The 17,954-nt window shown below is 37.9% G+C and overlaps 1 pseudogene across 1 annotated transcript; it reads right to left on the minus strand.

Annotated features, from left to right (window-relative positions):
* Nucleotides 1-2,577: 2,577 nt before the first annotated feature.
* LOC149833500 (ATP-dependent Clp protease ATP-binding subunit ClpA homolog CD4B, chloroplastic-like) lies at nt 2,578-16,219 on the minus strand (annotated as a pseudogene). The gene is made up of 9 exons (XR_016433233.1): nt 15,518-16,219; nt 15,266-15,443; nt 14,895-15,150; nt 6,250-6,362; nt 5,554-5,630; nt 4,967-5,107; nt 4,557-4,629; nt 4,376-4,465; nt 2,578-4,051 (listed from the first exon to the last, which is right to left on the minus strand). The product of XR_016433233.1 is annotated as an ATP-dependent Clp protease ATP-binding subunit ClpA homolog CD4B, chloroplastic-like (transcript).
* Nucleotides 16,220-17,954: the final 1,735 nt, after the last annotated feature.

Raw genomic sequence — 17,954 nt, forward strand, 5'->3', positions numbered from 1 at the left:
TCCAAACCAAACCCGACCCATTGACACCCCTAAATATGAGGCCCCAGCCTAGTCCTGCAATAATGCTCATGGATATGGACCAATGTTGTCAGTATGGGCCTGTATCGGCCAATACGTATTGTATCGGCAGAAAATCGATACATTTCACCCCTGAATCAGCTATTTTTTAATAAATATAAATATTTGAAATTATGTTTTTAATAATGTCTTTAACATGTGTCACATTCTTATTGACACGTAATATTTTTTAATTATTTTTTGGCCGATTCAGACCGATTCACTTGAGCCAATTCACCTGAATCTTTGGCCAAAGATACAGAGCGAATACTGATACAGACAACATTGATATGGACCACTACATTTATAAAAAATATCTTATATTTTCCAGATGAAACAAAATTTCCTAGCCATGAACTATAATGGCCAAAATCATTCTGACTTCTTGTGTCTTAAATTGCATTGTGGTGCTCAACTGTATTTGAAGAACCTGCAGACCAATTTATACAAGCGCTAAATTGATCATCCAGGTTGGATCTCAAAAAACCAACGGATCGGTATAGATGAAGGCCCATCTTGATCATGTTGGATCTGGAAACTGCTGTTCAACTGGCTACTACTGGTCTAAAGCATCATACAAATCACAGCTTAGTGTATCCATTTCGCTGATTCGGTAATGGCCTACAAGATCTCACTCTATAGACAATTGGATCTTGAATGGGTTTTGAAGCCCTAAAAAAACCTGAATCAGAATACATTATCGACAAATAATTTTAGATCCAGTATCGGTGATATGGATCTGGCTTGTGGGCCTATTAATCCAAGCGTGAACTAAAGCCAAAGACCTGATAATGAAGGCTCAATTATGTCGGATCTGATTGTGCCTAGACCAAAAATAGGATCCAACTCATTTTCATCCTTGCCTTGCCTTGCCTTATTGAAAACTCGCATCAAATTTGGTTATTCTAATTGTTGTGGGATCTGAATTTGAAACCTTGTATCGGACCCGACATAGGAGATTTACTTATTGGACTAACCATATTTGGTTCAGTCAGATATCCGACCTGCTGCATCGGTGACATCCCTGCTGCATGTTGGCTCACTTTTCATATTGCCATTAAGCATATTGGTTTCATGGGATGATACCGAGACTAGAGTCAAATCCTTCACAGTAAAGCAAGGACAAGAAGACAAGGATCCAGACACGCCAACCCTGCCCAAGAAATAGCCAGAAAACATGCTGTTTCCAATCAGTATGAGAAAAGTTACTGCCCATAAAATATGCAGAATGCAATGTGAAGTCCTTTAAACGATTAATTTACTCAAACAACTCACTCAAAGTAGCCATTCAAAAGTGAAGCATTACTGATAAAATAATGAAGAGTGCAGTATGGGCGACATGTTTCTTCAGCAATTAACTTAGAACTCTTCTAGAGATTCTACATGACTTTTCTCCATTTTTAACCCATACAGAAGAACCTGTCCCAGGAAAGGGCACATAACTGGGCATGGTTTCACCAGAGAAATTTAAGTGGCTTAAGACGCCACCAACTCAAAAAACCCAGAGTCAATGCAGGATATCACAATTAAGGCTTTGTTTGGGAACCAGTGTTGGAGCAGAGATGAGAGGGTGATGAGTAGAGATGAAAATGGCTGGTGGGAGTGGGGTTGTCAACTGCATCTTCGGAAGAATGTAGGGCTCCGCGTGGTAGGTAGGAGTTGTCAGTGCACATCTCCTTGTGGTGGGACGTTGCAGGTTCAAAATCCGTGGTACGTTGAATATTAACTGGTGGGGGTCAGACTAACCGCAGCTTGCCTTTCAAAAAAAATGTAGTTGAAATGGGGAGATGGGAAGCCAACTCTAATCTCTTCTGCGGGCTCGCAAACAGCAGCGGGGGTAGAGGATTCAATGAATCTCCATCTCCCCCCTCTCAAATCTGGATCCCAAACAGTGCCTAAAGTTCATTAAGACCCCACCATCCTTTTGCTTGTTTCTAGTATTGCAAATTTGCAAATGGGTTAGTCCACTTTCATCAGGTTCTAGACCTAAGATGCAGCTGCACCTTTTAGTTCCTAACTTTCTTGGTCCAAATTGTAGAGGCTGAAAGCCTGATCTGGCAAGGCAAGGACCCTAGATCAACTGACCAAGTCTTGGCCAGCTTTTACGCTTAGGGAATAGGCTCAACATTTAAGGCAGACATCTGTTCATGGCCGTGTTAAATAAACTGGTCACGGCCTGAATGGAAAAGGCTCCTTGACTGACTAGTCTAGTTTGGGTTAAACTTGAGGCCTAGCATCAAGTGCCAATAGAAAAGTTGGGGACTCATTTATCGTATCCGTACAGTGAACAGTGGGTTTGGAGTATATGGAAACACCTATTTCTGCACAGGGATGAACATCAGCTTGTTCCAATTTCTCCGATATAGCCAATTTAGTGAAGCTTTTGATTTTCAACAACAGGACGACCAGAAAGCAGGCCAATGGAGGTTTATCAAACACAATAGTATGCTTTAATTAACATGGTAGTTAGGGTCGCACATGCACAAACAGAATCTTAACACTGGAAGGAAGAAATATGGTGAATCGGTTCACCTCCAATAAATCTATTCAAAGTTAGCAGCAGGCTACAAACCAATTTAGTGACTGATTCTTTCATTTACAAACCCAAAAAGACTGGCACCAGCCATGAAAGCTTGACAAAGCTCAAGGTATAATTGTAAAAGGAAGCAATGTGGAATTTTCTCTCTAGAAGTAACAAAAATTCACACAATATTGCACCTAGATCATCTCACCCCCCTCACATGAGCAGTGAGCCATTCCATCCAAAAAGTGTTTGATTTCCTACTATACTCACTGCCCCCGAGGCATATAATCAGACACAAATTCATTAAAAGGAATAAATGATAAGAGTTGGAGGTGCAAGAACAGACCTATCTTTTACACGAGCTGGGGATAAGGGCTCTGCTGTACCACTCATTCAATTGAGAACTGTCACATTCCCATCAGAATCCACGTCGACAATGGCAGAATTGCCTTAATCTCACCAGCGAGCATCTTCTCTGCCAAACTATCTTCTAATAACCTCATAATTGCCCTCCTTAAAGGCCGGGCTCCATAACTTGGATTATAACCTTCTTCGACCACCTGATCCCTAAACCTCTGTCACCTGAAGCTCAATGTCTTTTGGCTTAAGCCGCTCAAAGACCTCCTTCAGCATTATGTCTGCAATTTCCTTTACCTCAGGCTTAGTCAATTGCCTGAAGACTATCATCTCATCTAACCGATTCAAAAACTCTGGCCCGAAGTATTGCTTGAGCTCCTCTGTCACCAAGCTCTTTATCCGGTTGTAGCTGCTGTCCTTCTCATCATAGTCGAGGTCGAACCCAATTCTTCGCCCACCTTTCTCAATCACATTACTGCCAACATTTGATGTCATTATCAAAAGAGTGTTTTTGAAGTCCACGATTCTCCCTTTACTGTCTGTTAACCGACCATCTTCTAATATCTGAAGCATCATGTTGAACACATCTGGATGTGCCTTTTCAATCTCATCAAACAAAACGACAGTGTAAGGACACCTACGCACTGCCTCTGTAAGCTGGCCACCTTCTGTATAGCCAACGTAGCCAGGAGGTGAACTGATGAGCTTTGAGACAGTATGCCTCTCCATGAACTCACTCATATCAAGACTAATCATAGCTTCCTATGATCCAAAATAGTACGTAGCCAAAGCCTTTGCAAGTTTGGACTTCCCGACTCCTGTTGGACCAGAGAATATGAAGCCAGCAATAGGACGGTTAGGATTCTTAAGGCCAACTCGGGCCCGGCAGATTGCACGGCTGATAGCTTTGACAGCTTCATCTTGATCAATTATCCGCTTATGCAGTGTCTCTTCCATCTTAAGAAGCTGGTCCAGTCCATGAGGACACTATATGCTGTATGTCAGCTTCAGTCACCACAGGGCCAGCATCACCAGACTCACTCTCAGCCTTTGATCTTTCTCAGTGACAGCTGCAATCTGTACCTTCATTTCACGATCACGCAGTTCACCAGCCTATATGTAAGAGTAAAGAAAATGCTTTGACACTTTTTATTACTAATGCAAAAAACATATGGCCGACATTAAGATACAATATCTCACCCAAAATGTGTGTGTACACACACACCTACACATTCTCTACATGTGCAGAGAGAGATTGTTCCTGCTGCAAAAGTTCCCAGATACGTAGAACCCATGTTTTATGATTTCTGATAATATGGTTTAACATAAAATGATACTTACAAATAACTGATGAGCATGAATCTCTAAAAGTTCTTGATTTTAACCCTTCATAATAGAATCCAGATATGGAACCATCAACTCACAAAAGTAAATTACCTTTTCAAAACCCTGACTGCGCACAGCTTCATTCTTCTCCTTGGTAATTTGTCTGAGCTCTTTGTCAAGCTCCCTGGCCTCCTCAGGAAGCTGTACAAGAAGTAAACAAAATATTTTGTAAAATGCATTGTTAAAAACATGTAACAAAAAAAACACGATAATAAAATATGAGAATCCAAACCTGTGCATAACCAAGCCGCACATAACCAGCTTCATCAATCAAGTCAATTGCTTTATCAGGGAGGAAGCGGTCGCTGCAGTTTGTAACAGATTGTCAGAGAAACATGAACACAGGACCAAAATGTAAAGCTGGAGAGCTATAGAAGTTTCAGGAGATATAGATAATTTGCATCATCCAGCATTCTATAGAAAATGATGCAGCTTTTCTTTCTGTGGTCTCTTCCCCCCCTAACCCTAAAATCAATCAGACTGTTAACTATACATAAAATGTCTCCTCCCAGAAACAATCATTGCAGAATTCTCAACAACCGATTCAGCCCACAGACTTGTCATGCACCAAAATGACTAAATGAAAAGTGGCCACTGTGCACCATTCTATTAGAGTTTTTTTTTTAATGTTGAGGAACCCACCAGGAATTGGGCCATAATTGGCCCCAACCTATAGTACAGTGGATTGGCACCACAGAGCTGATCCATACATGTCGTGGGTTCCCTAGGGAATTTGAACTCCTGATGTTTGGGGCCTCCATACATCTTGACACTCGCCCTAGCCTGTAATGAAATGACAGTGCACTTATTACAAAGCCAATAATAGGCTATACAAGTGCACAAATACAAAATGGTCATTAATGGACCAACAACAATCTCACAATGAAGATAGCAAATATCACTTTCACAATAGCACAAGAGGCACAAGGCCTAAAACAATAGATACTAATTTTGTATTCATACAAAAGCTTGTTTTACAAGAGGGAGTGAGGCTCTATCACTTGTGCTCAAAAGGGGGCAGTCCAACAGTCGGACTTACAGCCCCCCAATGGGTATACTGAATTACAAAAATAAAAAAGAAAATAAAAATTATATTTTAGTCCCTAATAGACTATGCTAAAATACTATATATGAAATGACCATAATACCCTTAGTATACATATATTTATAAATATACGTATATCAGTGATTATATACATACTATTTTAACACTCCCCCTTCAAACTTACGGTAAGATCACCAAAAGTTGGCTAAGAAGATACACGAATATTTGTAGAGGAAGAGCTTTGGTGAAAAAATCTGCAATCTGAAACCAAAGTAATTGTTCTCTTCATATATTCTTCACGAACGTAATGACAATCCATCTCAATATGTTTTATTCGCCCATGAAAGGTGTGATTGCGAGCTATCTATATGGCACTTTTGTTGTCGCAGCATAGTTTTGAAGGTTCTAAAATATCAACTCCCATATATGAAAATAATGCTTGCATCCACACAACTTTAGTGGTTGTTTTAGCCATTGCCCTATACTCAGCTTCAATAGAAGATAAGGACACTTTTTTTTGTTTCTTGCATCGTCAAGAGATGAGGGAATCACCTAAAAAGACACAAAAACCAGTAGTTGAGTGACGGTTATTGGGATCTTCTCCCCAATTGAAATCAGTATAAGCAATAAGATTTAAAGGTGAGAAAGAGGACAAGAATAGCCTTTTAGAAATAGTTTTGTGGATGTATCGAACTATCTTCAATACTGCACTCATGTGAACCGATGTAGGCACATGTTGAAACTGACTTGCATTGTATACAGTATACGCAATGTCGGTCTAGAAATAGAAAGATACATTAGTAATCTGATAAGTTGCCTATACGGAGTTTGATCATCTAATAATACTCCGTCTTCAGCTCTCATTTTTTGCATTTATCACCTCAGGTGTATCCGCACACTTTGTGTCAGTGATTCCCGAACGTGCAACAATAATTGCTGCAAACTTGATTTGAGATAAAATGTATCTTCTTGGCGAGTAAGCTACTTCAATTCCTGGGAAAATTTTCAAAAAACTGAGGTCAATCGTATCAAAAGTTTTTTGTTTCAAATGTGAGGGTTATTCCAAAATTAGATTTAAACCTTTTTTCAATTTCTCAAATTTCCGATAATGGGTGTAAAGCCTTTTTTTCATCTAAGGCTTGTTGGGTGCAAGATCTCCAGTCAGGAAAGTTGATTGGGCAAGGTCATAGAAGAGAAAATCTCTACTATATAGATTTTTTATGTTTACCCAAAATCTCTTTTTGTAATCATGTCAAAGACATGAATTTAAATCTTTGACATAAAAGATTAGGACACCTAAGTATATCAAAAATATCTCATTTTCCATTTTTGGAGAAATTTTGTAAAGATAAATATTTTGTATGTGAAGACATACTGTATACTTGAAAAAATGTAAATGATTCCTTTTGGATCAAGAACCTCTTTATCAAGTGAAATTTTTGAATTAGTGCATTCAGATGTATGGGGTCATGCTCCTGTCATGTCAAAAGATTTTTTAAGCATAATTTTAATTTCTTCAATTTTCTTCTGATAATTTCTAATGATGATCATATCATCAACATATAAAAGAAGAATAATAAGTGAGTTACATGTAGATCTTACAAACAGAGTAGTGTCAATATAACAGAATTTAAAACCAAAGTTCAATACAGTATTACAAAACCGATCATACAATTCTTTAGGGGCTTGCTTAAGCCTATACAAAGCCTTTTGAAGTCGAAGAACCATACCATTTTCAATAGTCAAACCAGGAGGAGGATTCATGTACACTTCATTTAAATTTCCATTTCCAAGAAAGCTTTTTCAAGAACACGATCGTGAAGAGTACCACCACAAGTATAGAAGAGTATCCCCAAAAAAAGGCTTTTTCAAGAACCTTGATTTGATACCATATAATGAAACGATATGAAACTTATTACAAAGCCAATAATAGGCTATACAAGTGCACAAATACAAAATGGTCACTAATGGACCAACAACAATCTCACAATAAAGATAGCAAATATCACTTTCACAATAGCACAAGGCCTAAAACAATAGATACGAATTTTGTATTCACACAAAACCTTCTCAAAAGCTTGCTTTACAAGAGAGAGTGAGGCTCTATCACTTGTGCTCAAAAGGAGGCAGTCCAACAGTCGTTGGACTGCCTCCAACGGTCAGAATTATAACCGTTGGGGGCAGTCCAATGACTAGTTGGACTGGCAGCCCCTCAACGGTTATACTGAATTACAAAAATAAAAAAGAAAATAAAGAAAATAAAAATTACATTTCAGTCCCTAATGAACTATGCTAAAATACTACAGATGAAATGACCATAATACCCCTGGTATACGCATATTTATAAATATATGTATATTAATGATTATATACATACTATTTTAACACTCCCCCTCAAACTTACGGTGAGATCACCGAACGTTTGCTAAGAAGATACAAGAATCTTTGTAGAGTAAGCTTTTGTGAAAAAATCTGCAATCTAAAACTCAGACTGAACATAAGGCAAAGTAATTGTCCCCTTCAAATATTCTCCACGAACATAGTGACAATCCATTTCAATATGTTTTGTTCGTTCATGAAAGGTGTGATTGTTGGCTATGTATATGGCACTTTTGTTGTCGCAACATAGTTTTGAAGGTTATGAAATATCAACTCCCATATATGAAAGTAATGCTTGCATCCACACAACTTCGATGGTTGTTGCAGTCATTGCCCCATACTCATCTTCAATAGAAGATAAGGACACTTCTGTTGTTTCTTGCATTGCCAAGAGATAAGAAAATCACTTAAAAAGACACAAAAACCAGTAGTTGAGTGATGGTTATTGGGATCTCCTCCCTAGTCAGAATCAGTATAAGCAATAAGATTTAAAGGTGAGGAAGAGGATAAGAATAACCCTTTAAAAATAGTTTTTCGGAACTCATGTGAACCGATGTAGGTGCATGTTAAAACTGACTTGCATTGTGTACAACATGTACAACATGCACAATGTCGAGTTTAGAAATAGAAAGATACATTAGTGATCCGATAAGTTGCCTATAAGGAGTTGGATCATCTAATAATACTCTGTCTTCAGCTCTCATTTTTGCATTTATCACCTCAGGTGTATCCGCACACTTTGTGTCAGTGATTCCTGAACATGCAGCAATATCTCCTGCAAACTTGATTTAAGATAAAATGTATCTTCTTGGTGAGTAAGCTACTTTAATTTTTAAAAAATATCTCAAAAAAACGAGGTCAGTCATATCAAAAGATTTTTGTTCCAAATGTGAAGGTTAATCCAAAATTAGATTTAAACCTTTTTTCAATTTCTCAAATTTTTGATAATGGGTGTAAAGCCTTCTCATCTAAGGCTTGTCGGGTGAAGGATCTCCAGTTAGGGAAGCTGATTGGGCTATCCGAACTCTGGGAAGAACTATCTCTTTTGAAACCAAAATGGCATTGTGCCGAAGATATTGAGCTTCGCCAAAAGCAACTCGATGTTGAACATTTCTATCAGTTTATAACTGAGTTAAGGCCGAAATTTGAGTCCACTAAATCGGCCCTCCTTCACCGAGGAAAAAATCCTTCTATTGTGAAAATCATTAAAGAATTAACTATGGAGGAAAATTGTCTCTAAAAAAGTTCCTCTAAAGCTGATAATGATTCCGTCCTAGCAGTATCTAGGCCAGGGAATTATGCACGCACTTATAGACCACCCTATTTTGGGAAGCAGAATGGCGAGTTTGACAAAAGAAAAGTGATTTGTCATCACTGTCATGAATCGGGGCACTATAGGCCCCAATGTCCAAAGTTAAAAAGGAGAGATGAAAAGAAGGTTGCATCAATTGAAGCCGAGCCAAAAGATCAAGATGCACTTGTTTCCATGACTCAATCAAAGGGGTATCCTCTTTCGCTGAAGCCTCAACTGGAGCAGGAGTCACATCTGTATCCAGTCCAGGTAACTTTCCTTGGCTCTTAGATTCTGGTGTCTTATTTCATATGACCCCAAATTATAAATGTTTATTCGAATATCTTGAAAATAACTCAAATATTTCAAAAGTCTTTACAACAGATGAAACATCTCTCGATATAAAAGGAGTTGGATGTTTTGAAAAACCCAAAACTTTTTGTATTCCAAAAGTTAGATATATCCCAAAACTGAATTTAAACCTTTTATCTGTTTCTCAAATCTCTGATTATTGATGTAATATATCTTTCTCTTCTGATGGTTGCTTGATACAGGATCGTGAGTCAGGAAGCTGATTGGGAAAGGCCATAGAGAATGAGGGTTATATTACATAGACTTTTTGGAACTACCAAAAAATGCATTTTGTTTAAATGTTCAGAAATTGAAAACAGACTTATGGCACAAAAGACTTGGCCATCCTCACATGTCTAAAATTCAATACTTCCCAAGTTTGGGAAAATTTTGTAAATCTAAAAATTTTGCTTGTAAAGACTGCATTCTTGAAAAAATGAAAAGATTATTGTTTTCTAGTAGAACCTTTGTTTCTACAAAACCCCTTGAGCTAATACATTCGGATGTTTAGGGAGTCGCACCAGTTATTTCTAAAGGCGGTTATGCATATTATGTCATCTTTGTTGATGATTTTTTTAGACATACCTGGATTTATTTTCTTAAGCATAAATCTGAAGTTTTTGCTCACTTTCAAATCTTTCATAAAATGGTCACAAACAAATTTCAAAATAATATTTTCATCTTTCGCACTGATTCAGGGAAAGAATTTATGTCTGGAGAATTTAAAAACTATCTTAATTCATATGGCATTATTCATCAACAGTATTTCCCAAACACCCCTCAACAAAATGGTCTTGCGGAACGCAAACATCGCCACATTATGGAAACTACTCGTACTTTGCTAATAGCAAGTCAAGTGCCTAAAGGGTTTTGGGTTGAAGCAGCTCTAAGTGCCACTTATCTCATCAATAGAATATCTTCTTCTTTAGAAAATATATCTCCAATTCAAAAACTCTATGATTTAGCTCCGAACTACTCCTGATTAAGAGTGTTTGGTTGCAAATGTTTTGTATTTACAAACAAGAACGATAAATTCTCCCATCGAGCAATCCCATGTGCCTTTTTAGGATATGCTGAAAATCAAAAAGGGTCCAGATGCTATGATCTTCAAAATGGTAAATTGTATGTGTCAAGAAACGTGACTTTTCTTGAAAAATAAAATTTCTTTGAAAGTGAAAAATCCAAAGATATTACTGAATATTCTTTTTTATTTGATTTAACTTCAAAATCCAACGAAGAGGTTTTTGAATATAACTTTGACAATGATCAAAGTCCTACTATCCCTGAAAATGATAGTGAAGACCAAACCAATAGGGATGTTGGTTTACAGTATTCAAGACGGAGAATTGGAGAGCAACGCCCTCCATGTGCGTTAGAAAGATTCTCCGAAGCTCATCCTCGCAGGACTTCTAGAATTACTAGACCTCCCAAAAAATTCATCTCTTGTGAATCTTTTTCACTCTTATATAGGACAGCCCTTACATTAATTCAATCCTATATTGAACCTTCCTCATACTTTGAAGTCAAAAATCATGTAGAATGGATTGAAGCTATGAAAACTGAATTAGATGCATTAGAAAAGGCCAACACTTGGTCAATTCAAGGCTTGCCACTTGGAAAGGAACCTATAGACTGTAGATAGGTCTACAAAGTCAAAACCAAAAGTAATGGGACCCTAAAAAGATATAAAGCTCAACTTGTGGCCAAAGGCTATGCTCAAGAGTATGTCATTGACTACGAAGAAACCTTTGCTCATGTAGCCCGAATGACCACTGTTCGAATTTTAATTGTTTTACCTTCTATCAAAAAATGGCCTATATTTCAAATGGACGTCAAAAATGCCTTTTTAAATGAGAGTTTTATTGAAGAAGTATACATAGAAGCTCTGCCTAGTATCAATCTTCCTAAGGGTAAAATTTTTCGTCTTGAGAAGGCCCTTTATGGCCTTAAGCAGGCACCAAAAGCCCGGTATGACAGATTTAGTCATGTTATGACTGATATTGGATTTTGTTCTTGTTTGACTGACACTACCTTGTTTATTAAGCAATCTGATGCAGGTATCATCATTCTTCTTCTTTATATGGATGATATGATCATCACTGGAGGTGAAAAAGAGGGAATAGCCAATATCAAAAGTCTTCTTAAAACTCATTTTGAAATGTCTGACCTAGAACTCTTACAATATTTTCTAGGAATAGAAGTTGCTTATTCCCCTCGTGGGTACTTAATATCTCAATCTAAATTCGCTTTTGATATTGTTTGCAGGTCTGACATTACCGATGAAAAGAAAGTTGACACTCCAGTAGTAAATGTTAAAATGAAAATTGATGATGGAGAATGGCTAGAGGATCCCACTCAGTTTAGACAACTTGTTGGAGCACTTTCTTACCTTTCTATCACTCGACCAGCTAACCAGTTTCAGCATGCTCCCACCTTTGTTCACATGGGAGCAGTTTTATGCATTATTAGATATTTAAAGAGTTTTCTCTCACGCGGACTCTTCTTGTCTGCATCATCATCTTTAGATTTAATTGCTTATACTCATGCTGACTGGGGAGATGATCCTAATAATAGGCACTCAATCACTGGTTTCTGTGTGTTTTTAGGTGAATCTCTAATATCGTGAAGGTGCAAGAAGCAGCAAAAGGTTTCCCTTTCCTCCATTGAAGCTGAATATAGAGTCATGACAACCACTACAATGAAAGTTGTTTGGCTCAGGCGATTGCTCGTTGATATGGGAGCTGAAGCAACACAAGCCTCACGAATGTGTTATGACAACAAGAGTGCAATCTACATCGCAAGCAACCGGACTTTTCATGAACGCACCAAATACATTGAGATGAATTGTCACTATGTCAAAGAGGAATACTTGCATGGCATCATTGATCTGCCATATGTTACATCAGAATATCAATTAGCAGATTTCTTCACCAAACCTCTCGCAGCTCCCAGATTTCACTTCCTTTTAGACAAACTTTCGCCCATTGTACCGTAAGTTTAAGGGGGAGTGTTAAAATGTAACAAATATATATATATATATATATATATATATATATATATATATAATATTATTATAATAATATTGTTATTATAATATTATTATTATATTGTATATATTTTATCCTATTTATTTTTATTTTTATTTCTTTTATTTTTGTGTATTTTATATTATCTAGTTCATATAGAACTAGATAATATAGTTTGGTTAAGTTCCAATCGGAACTTAACCAAACAATCTAGTCGTTGGAACTAGTCCAACGGCTAGATTTCTAGCCGTTGGAACTAGTCCAACGACTAGAAGGGAGAGCTCCTTATGAGCGCTCCCTCTTGCGCTTGTATAAATAAGGGTGCAGCCCCTCTTATAAATATATTTCTCAAATGCTTTTTAAGCATTTGTCTACTTCAATAAAATAGCATTATTTATTTGTGGTTTTCCGCTTTTACCCTTTTATGAACCTTGCTTAAAGTGTCTTGTAAACACTTCCTTTTGAGTGATATGAGTGCATTCGTGGAAGATCACCGTTTCATTACAATATATATATATATATATATATATATATATATATATATATATATATATATATATATATATATATATATATTCCTTCAAATACACCATAATACTCGATAGGGGTATTATGGTCTTTTCACATAATACCCGATAGGGGTATTTATTTTCTTTTTTTTCTGTATTTTCCTTTTTTTTCTTTTTTTAAGCCACAAAGGGGGCCCACCATGGAGTCGTTGGGGGATCCCAACGACTTTATTGGGAGCCCCCTTGTGGTCCCTTGAAGTGTATAAATAGGGGCACTCCCCCTTGTGCTTTGTAAGACTTTTGGAGGTCCTCTTTTAATAAAAAGAGTATATTCTTTTTATGTGTAGCCTTCTTGTAAGGCCTTTTCGTATTATCCTTTAGTGGATTTCCTCTTTGTGTCAAGTCCATTATTGGATGTTGTGAATGCATTTGCATTCTTGATGCATTCGCATACTTCATTACAGGATAGCGGTTAGTGGTGAATGCACGTGAATTAAGAAAATTGGTCATAGAGCGAGTGATCATAGGGTGAGTATGATTAGGCGGGCGACTCACGACGGATTCAGAAAGAGGAGAGGTAGAGGGCAATGGCGAAGAGGAGTCAGGCTGATCGGGAATATGGCTCACAAGAGAAAAAGCAGGTGAAGGAAGAGGAATGGATAAGTCAAGGGAAACGGGCGGTTGAGAGAGAGGCGGTGGAAGAGAGTCGGGAGGTGGTAGGACAACAGGGAGCGAAAGCCACCACTCAGAAGGACAGGATGAAGAAGAACGAAAAGATGAAGAGTAGGGTCCAAAGACAGGCTCATCAAAGTAGACATGTCGAGAGATATAGGTACGAAGTTGGGTAGAATCGAAACAAATATAGCCTTTATGACGATAGGCATATCCAAGAAAAATATATAGGGTAGTCTTGGGCTAGAATTTGGAAGTATGATAGGGTGTTAACAAAGAATGGCATCGAGCACCAAAGATACAAAGATAACTATAGTTGGGCGGTTTATGAAATAAAAGCTCATACGGGGTCTTGCGATTAAGAACTAGTGTCGGAAGACGATTGATAACATAAACTGCAATGTGAAAAGCATCAATCCAAAAAGTATGAGACAAAAAGTGTGTAACAAATTGAGGCTGGTTTCAACGACATGCCGATGTTTACGCTCAACAAGTCCATTTTGTTCTAGGGTATGCAGGCACAAAAATCAATGAAGAATGCCATGGTCTCGCAAAAAGTATTCAAAATCACGATTGGTAAACTCTCCTCTATTATCAGTTTGAAAAGTGTGAATAGCAACTTAAAGTTGCTTTTCAGTAATATGCTTGAAAGACTTAAGGCACTCAAACACTTGAGACTTGGTTTGTAACGAAAAAAGGCATGAAAAACAAAAAAAACCATCCACTATGAGAAGATAAAAGCAAAATCTTTCACGTGAAGACACTGAAGTGGGCCCCCAGACATCAACGTGTAAAAGTACTAGTGGAGATGTTGTAGAAGAGCAAGATTTACCAAAAGAAAGTTTGTGAGCTTTGTTAACAAGACAGCTCTCACACTCTTTTATTTTGTTATTCTTATTAATAGAAATAGAATGTCTAGAGTTTAAATAAGAAATGATCCTTTTGTTTGCATGTCTGAGGCATTGGTGCCATATATCAAAAGATGCCACTTTGCTCGCATATGCTGCCACCTACAAATGATCATCAACCTTATATGGATAAGTCCCACGCTAGATTTCGGTCCCCTAAAGTGAATCTTGCATGTCTGCCGGTCCTTAACACGGAATTCAAAAGGAGTGAATTCAAAAATACAATCATTATCTTCAGTAAACTAGCCAACCCACAGATAAAAAGTTCTTCGTAATAGCAGGAACATAAAGAACATTCTTTAAATCGAATGAAGAACCATGAGCTTTTAGAATAAGATTATTGTTGATCATCCATAGTTAGATGATTTATAGCACCAGTGGCAGGATACCAATAGTCATCAGTGTTTTGCTGAAGAGACATAGCTGAGAATGCTTTAGAGATGTTTCAACACGTTTTGGCAATGTGTCCTCATTTTCCACATTCTTGATAGGTGACAACTCAACGGCCAGCTTTAGTTTGGGACACAGAGTTGTTGTTGGACGTGTTTGGAGAGGAATTTCTTCCTTGTCCTCTGGCATGGCCTCGATAAAAACTGCAGCCATGTCCCCTACCTCTGAAGGTAGTAAATGAAGTTTGTTGAGGTTCTTGCGTTTCAGAAAGCTTGGCATGAGTTAGAAGCACACGTCTTTCCTGGTTAAGGAGCATATCATACATATCTGTGAAGGTATACAGGGTCGAATTGGTAGTGATGGAAGTCACAAAACTTTTATATTCAAGAGGAAGGCCATTCAAAGTTATTTGAACTAGTTCTTTATCTTCTACGGGATGACAAGCAGCGGCAAGAGAGTGCTCTCGTATATTGCTCAGATCAGCTCCCAGGTTCTCAAGAACACGGGCAGCAACACCTTCTTCTTCACAAAGCAATCCGAGGAGTGCTCTGATCCAATATAGTTATGACCTGCAATTAGCAAACAACAATCAATTCAATTCTAAGTGACAATATAGACGAACACATGCACAGAGTAGCTGCAAGAAGTTGCAATCTCTAGGATATAAGAAAGCTGAATTTTGCATAAACGGGAGCCTACGAACTTGCCAAGTTGGCGAGCTTCCTCAAGAGATAGCTCCAAAACACGGTTGGCACGAGGGGTAAAAGGTATTTCCACAGCAACATAACCACTGCGTCTACCAATAATCTTCTCAACCTCCACCCTGGCATCCTTAAGGCAGATACTCCTAGACTTTAGCACTTTTGCTGCAATACCTGTCCCTTCACCAATAAGACCTAACCAAATCTGCTCTGTACCAACAAAGTTGTGTCCAAGTCATCTTGCTTCTTCTTGTGCAAGCATAATAACTTTTATAGCTTTTTCAGTAAAACACTCAAACATAGCTACAGCGACTCCACGGCTGGCCTTCCCGCATGGGATGCAAATGGAAGATGCTACAGATGCACGAAAACTTTTGCCAGTTTGCAAAGGCATATCAAGAGCATTAGACCTACGCAAACCTTTGAAAGATCGTAAGCCTGGGCTGCTTGCTTGTATAGTGCTCATCATCCTGACAGACCGTCTGGTTTTTTCAGAGCTTTGAAGTTGCCTACGATTTTTGCTCACAACACCAGCAGGAAGAATTGAATATTGCACCAGTGCCCCAGCCATGATTGAAGCCAATACTGTCAAGCTTTGTGGCCCAACAAACAAAAGCACACTAACCTGTACCAACTGGAAGCCTAAAGATTAACAAATAGATGAAATTATTCGAGCTAATCAAGGATTTATGACAACAATCAACTGCAACAACTCTAACTTCACTTATCACAAGCGTGTGCTGATCTAGCTAGCAGATGTTCTGAGAAAGCTAAAATGTAATATCTCAATATGCATGAGATCCCAAAGATATCAATATTTAAAAGAGAAATCTTATAAGCCTTATTTTCTATGGGCTAAAGTCCAATGATAACCTAGTGCTTCGAAATGTTTTCTACTTGAGCCACAGACTCACACCAACCCCTTCACTAGTGTTACTAAATGGCACCAATAATTAGTCTTAACGCCCAATTTAAGTTAAGAAAGCAGAGATAAGAAGATGTTTGATTTTTTGATGCAAGAGACCATAGCTAAAAGTAGCAAGATAAAGAGAGTAGTGGATTGACATGCATCAACCAAGCACGGCACAACCTACATGAATTTACTGGTACTTAATGTTCCTTTTTACTCTAGCCGAAATTCCTAGTCCACCTCCACCCGTTACCCACCCCTTTTTGGTCCCAGTGTACTGCTCTCCCACTCTTGCAACTTAATGAAGCATTCCTGTGCTAATTAAAAAGGAAAAAAATGAAATTGATGAATGAAGATGGTTGAAGCCACTAAAAATGCATACATTCACATGCAATTTTCGTTATCCAACCACATAACCAGCATCTACATGAGGGCACCAGATTATGCTTCTCAATATTAGCACCAGAATGTGAAACTAGTTATTATGTAGAAAACATAATATAGGATCAAAGAACCAGAACAATGTGCACAACATGCATTATGAAGAGAACATCAAACCAGTTATGTGCAACTAAACAAGTGAAAACAAAAAGAACTAATTGAAAGAGCAACTTACTACACACGATATTATGTGGTTTGGTGTTGGGATCACCTATGTCCACGGCACAAATACTCTACTCAACTCAACGACTTGAGTAGGTTCCATTATCAAGAGTCTTTATATAGTTTTTACAATTAGATATTTCAAACATATCCGAACTCTCTCTCTTTATGATTCATGTGAACTCCTCTTAGCCTTAGCTGATTACTATCGATAACCTTCTTTTGGTTATCAACCTTATCAATGGCCTCCATTTGCCTTAGCCTCTGATGATCGCGTATTCGGTTAGCCACCTCATCATGAACCTCCTTATCATGAACTTCCTTATCATGTATTCGGTTAGCCACCTCATCATGCTCCTTCTTATCGTGAACTTCCTTATCAATATACACCAGTCGGTTATGCCCCTTATTATGAACCTCCTTATCTTTATCATTATCATTATCAACAAGACTGTGATTTGCTTCAAATCAAGATGGGCAGGCAAGGAAAAAACACTCCAAAGATACAGAGTATCCAACAATTACGAACTTCAACGCATACCATAAAAAGGGCAGCTACATATCATAAGGTTGTTCTCTTTCAAAGGTTCACAGCTGCATAATAACTATAATCTTCGAGCTCTAAAGAAAAAAACACCAATTTCCTAGACGAATTACAGAACAGAACAACTCCCTATCAACGACATGGACAACACACGAAGATGAAAAGATGGGAATTTTACCAAAAAAACACACGAATTCATAGCAATAATGGGAAGAGAAGCTTAGCCTCCACGCGATTTCTATATATGCATAAATCCCCTTTGGTGAAATTTCGATTGTTCTAAATACATGTGAATATTATT

Source organism: Nuphar pumila, chromosome 7, assembly GCF_984573655.1.
Source record: "Nuphar pumila chromosome 7, dmNupPumi1.hap1.1, whole genome shotgun sequence".
In the NCBI taxonomy this organism is placed as follows: Eukaryota; Viridiplantae; Streptophyta; class Magnoliopsida; order Nymphaeales; family Nymphaeaceae; genus Nuphar; species Nuphar pumila.